The sequence below is a fragment of the Dendroctonus ponderosae genome, unplaced genomic scaffold (assembly GCF_020466585.1).
Source record: "Dendroctonus ponderosae isolate FM_Combo_2020 unplaced genomic scaffold, Dpon_F_20191213v2 Dpon_F_20191213_10, whole genome shotgun sequence".
NCBI lineage: Eukaryota > Metazoa > Arthropoda > Insecta > Coleoptera > Curculionidae > Dendroctonus > Dendroctonus ponderosae.
Genome location: NW_026017111.1, coordinates 2,062,168 through 2,066,756, shown reverse-complemented (window position 1 = coordinate 2,066,756; position 4,589 = coordinate 2,062,168). Strand labels below are relative to the sequence as shown.

Sequence of the window (4,589 nt, the reverse complement as noted above, 5' to 3'; positions counted from 1 at the left end):
TTTCGCGTATTTATTGCTGATTTAAGTCGATACTGATACAAGTAGTAATCAAATTCCTTTGCAAATACCAAAACTCACCATTAAACTAATCGATTCTGTCTCAATAAATTCCGCAGCTTGTCGATGATTGGCCACGATTCATCGCGATAAAACGGCAGGAAGCGAACAGGAACCATCGACAACTTCGTCCCACTTTAAAAATCCGATAATTTCCAATAGACCAGAAGTAGGAAAGGTCAGTTTCGAATGAGAACTATGGGTTAAATACTATCAAGTTATTCCTGGGCCGAAACGAGTTGCGTGCGGATCTATGACTGGAAATCTCACAACAAATAGCACTTCCATTTATGTAATTGTTTATTGCGACATGGAAAGTTGTTTCACTGGAGACACTTTATTGTTATTGCTGTTTGCTGATTTGCGAGACAATGCTTGAAGAACGCCTTCGTTCTTCAAATGCTCTTTATTGCCTGATTCTTCTTTCAGACAACTTGACCGTTAGCCAAATATTTAGTTGTTCTCAATTCCTTGATGTTACTTATGAAAGAACAGAGTAACTCGTAAACCTCCAGAAGGAAACCGTAGTTTAATTCATTCAAATTCAGTTAAAATTCTTTTGAAAGACCAAAGTTTTCACGTTTTTCGATTGTCTGCAGTTTTCTTTGGAAATTTCCGGCATGTTCAAATGCATTCATTTTCCGTTTCCTTCGGTTTCACAACATCAGGTTTTCAGCAAAATGTTTCGCGCAAAATCTCCAGCTCAGTTTTTTTTTAAATTACTTTCCAGCATCTTCAAATGTATTGCATCACTTGCTTTCGTTTTATTTTTGCACATTGAAAATATCTGAAAAATCCGCCAGGTTTTGATCTAAATGGTTTCAACTTTCTGAATTTGCTTTAATATTTTCGCTAGTAATTCGGTTTTCTTCTTTTCTTCAGAAACTTCTGCACCCTCAACTAGATTTTAAAGATAAATTCTTCAATTTCTTCCATGATCACAATCAAAATCAAAATAATCTTCAGTTTAAGTTTCTAAGTTTTCAGTTTTGAAAATTCATTTGCATATTTTTGTCTGTGGTTTCATTTTTTTCGGAAATTTCGCGGAACTTTCAAATACATTTTAAAACCATAGATCTTCACCTTCTTTGATTTTCTGCATATTTAAAATTTGTAAAAAAATCACCAAATTCTAAGCCATAAACCTGCGAGTTTGTAAAATCTAAAATTTACTCGAATATTTCCGCCTATAGCTAAGTTTTTTTTGAAAATTTTCGGCATCTGCAAATGGCACTTGAAAGTTGAAATTCCTCACGGTCTTCTGTTTCTTGCATATTTAAAATCGAACAAAGATTCACCAAGTTCTGAGCCAAAAACCTGCGAGTTTGCAAAATTCAAAATTTACTCGAATATTTCCGCCTATAGCTAAGTTTTCCTTGAAAATTTCAGGCATCTTCAAATGGCATCTGAAAGTTGAAAATCCTCACTTGTCTCCTGTTTCTGGCATATTTAAAATCGAACAAAGATTCACCAAGTTCTGAGGAAAAAACCTGCGAGTTTGCAAAAGTCAAAATTTACTCGAATATTTCCGCCTATAGCTAAGTTTTCTTTGAAAATTTCCAGCTTCTTCAAATGGCACCTAAAAGTTGAAAATCCACACTGTCTTCTGTTTCTTGCATATTTAAAATCGAACAAATATTCACCAAGTTCTGAGCCAAAAACCTGTGAGTTCGTAAAATTCAAAATTTACTCCAATATTTCCGCCAATAGCTAAGTTTTCTTTGAAAATTTCCGGCATCTTCAAATGGGACCTGAAAGTTGAAAATCCTCGCTGTCTTGTGTGTCTTGCATATTTAAAATCGAACAAAGATTCGCCAAGTTCTGAGCCAAAAACCTGCGAGTTCGCAAAATTCAAAATTTACTCGAATATTTCCACCTAAAGCTTCATTTTCTTTGAAAATTTCCGGCATCTTCAAATGGCATCTGAAAGTTGAAAATCCTCGCTGTCTTGTGTGTCTTGGATATTTAAAATCGAACAAAGACTCACCAAGTTCTGAGCCAAAAAGCTGCGAGTTCGTAAAATTCAAAATTTACTCGAATATTTCCGCCTATAGCTAAGTTTTCTTTGAAAATTCCCGGCATCTTCAAACAGCACCTGAAAGTTGAAAATCCTTACTGTCTTCTGTTTCTTGCATATTTAAAATGGAACAAAGATTCGCCAAGTTCTGAGCCAAAAACCTACGAGTTTGCAAAATTCAAAATTTACTCCAATATTTCCGCCTATAGCTAAGTTTTCTTTGAAAATTTCCGGCATCTTCAAATGGCACCTGAAAGTTGAAGATCCACACTGTCTTCTGTGTCTTGGATATTTAAAATCGAACAAAGACTCACTAAGTTCTGAGCCAAAAACCTGCGAGTTCGTAAAATTCAAAATTTACTCGAATATTTCCCCCTATAGCTAAGTTTTCTTTGAAAACTTCCGGCATCTTCAAATGGAACCTGAAAGTTGAAAATCCTCACTTGTCTCCTGTTTCTGGCATATTTAAAATCGAACAAAGATTCACCAAGTTCTGAGCCAAAAACCTGCGAGTTTGTAAAATTCAAAATTTCCTCGAATATTTCCGCCTATAGCTAAGTTTTCTTTGAAAATTCCCAGCTTCTTCAAATGGCACCTGAAAGTTGAAAATCCTCACTGTCTCGTGCTTCTGGCATATTTCAAATCGAACAAAGATTCACCAAGTTCTGAGCCAAAAACCTGCGAGTTCGTAAAATTCAAAATTTACTCGAATATTTCCGCCTATAGCTAAGTTTTGTTTGAAAATTCCCAGCTTCTTCATATGGCACCTGAAAGTTGAAAATCCTCACTGTCTCCTGTTTCTTGCATATTTAAAATCGAACAAAGATTCACCAAGTTCTGAGGCAAAAACCTGCGAGTTTGCAAAATTCCTCCAATACGTTTCAAAGATGAAAACCTTTCCTTGGGGTCGATTTCAGCTATAGAAAATATCAGGTTTTAGATTGTGAAGTTTCCCTTATAAATCTGGCTGTTGCTCTGTTTTCTTCAGGAATTTTCGCACCTTAAAGTTCATTTAAAGCTAAAAATCCTCGCCTTATCTGCTTATAAACTGAATCTGTTTTGGAAAAAAGTTGGACACAACTATGGAAGTTGCTCATTTCGATTGCAACTTTTCATGTTTCGTCACACTTAAGAAAATGTCTTCAATGCTGCAAATTTCCCGTCTGCAATCGCCCACACATGTTACCTAGACGAAACTCGGCAGGCGAATAAACTGGCCGCCCATAAAAAGGCGTGGTCCCAAAATTCCTGTGAGAGGCGCATTTGCCAAACACAGCAGGCAAAACCCTTTCTCACATTGGCCGGCAGGATGTCCCGATCTATCACCCATCGATTGATTGGCACTAGATTTAACCAGTCCCAAAACACGCGCTTACTAAACTGTTATGTAAAAATGGTTGGTTTCATTTTGTCTAGGTTTTACTCCGAAGTTTAATATAAGAAGGAATTGAAAAACAATCCAAAATATGCTCAAATAGTTGAAGACCAAAACAAGGCAACAGCAATAAAATGAGTTTGAACTACATAAGTCTGGAGCCATCGGAGGCCACCACAAGTCCCATCGATTATTAAGCGACCTACTCGACAGCCGCTCTCATAATTGCTCTAGAGGAGAAAAAAAGATAATTTTGCACACCGAGTTGCACGGTTTAACCCAAATACCTTAACAATGGCACTTCAGCAAGCCATTGTCACAGAAACACTGACACGGAATGCAAATAAATAAAAGCAAAATTGCAAATTGTTGCACTCGACAGTGGTACAATTTGCATTTTTACCTGCTTTGCCGGATAATTGTAATACTTATTTCTGCGTTTAGTTACTGTTATTATAACTGCTGATCTCACTTTCTGATTGTCGAGTTAGTTGTTTTGGTTTTCGTCGCTTCACGTGCAAGAAGGCCCTGGCAAACTCGCAAAGACAAACTAATCGACAGTTCCACACCCAACCGCTCAGCATCATTAACCATCATGTAGCTGAAGAGTTTGCATTTGGCTCGGCCCTAAATCACTCTAGTTAAGCAACAGATGGCTGAACAGTTTTCCTGCTACCTGCTGCAATAAAGTCCGTCTCGGACCAGACGTTAGGATGTTTATCTTCACATTTTCCGCTCGATTACAACAAACGAATTAAGTACCACCCAGATTAGTCAACATAGCAGCTAATTCAAGATCTAGATTAGCCGATGTGCGAGTGTACTGAATCTTTTGATGATTGTGGTAATTTCAGGGGCGTGCCTTATCGTTCTTTCTGCTGAAATCGCTGATATCTTCGAAGTTACCGCGAAAATTCCAAAAATTCCTGCAACCAAACCAGAGCTCTGGATCAATTGATATTTTGCCTGCTTTATAACTGAGGCTTTTCCTGCAAACGTCTAGAATTGCAACTTTGGATTTATCCCCGTGTGAAAATTACGATGTTTTAAGCACAGTCAGGCACATTTGAAGCTATTTTCTGAGCGACAGCAACATTTTAAAAATCCTCAGATACTCAACCAGAACTGATAAACCATTGA

The 4,589-nt window shown here is 37.2% G+C and overlaps 1 protein-coding gene across 1 annotated transcript in view; it reads left to right on the top strand.

Annotated features, from left to right (window-relative positions):
- Nucleotides 1-4,589, top strand: part of LOC109542571 — a 51,854-nt gene that overhangs the window by 916 nt on the left and 46,349 nt on the right. The window lies entirely within an intron of this gene.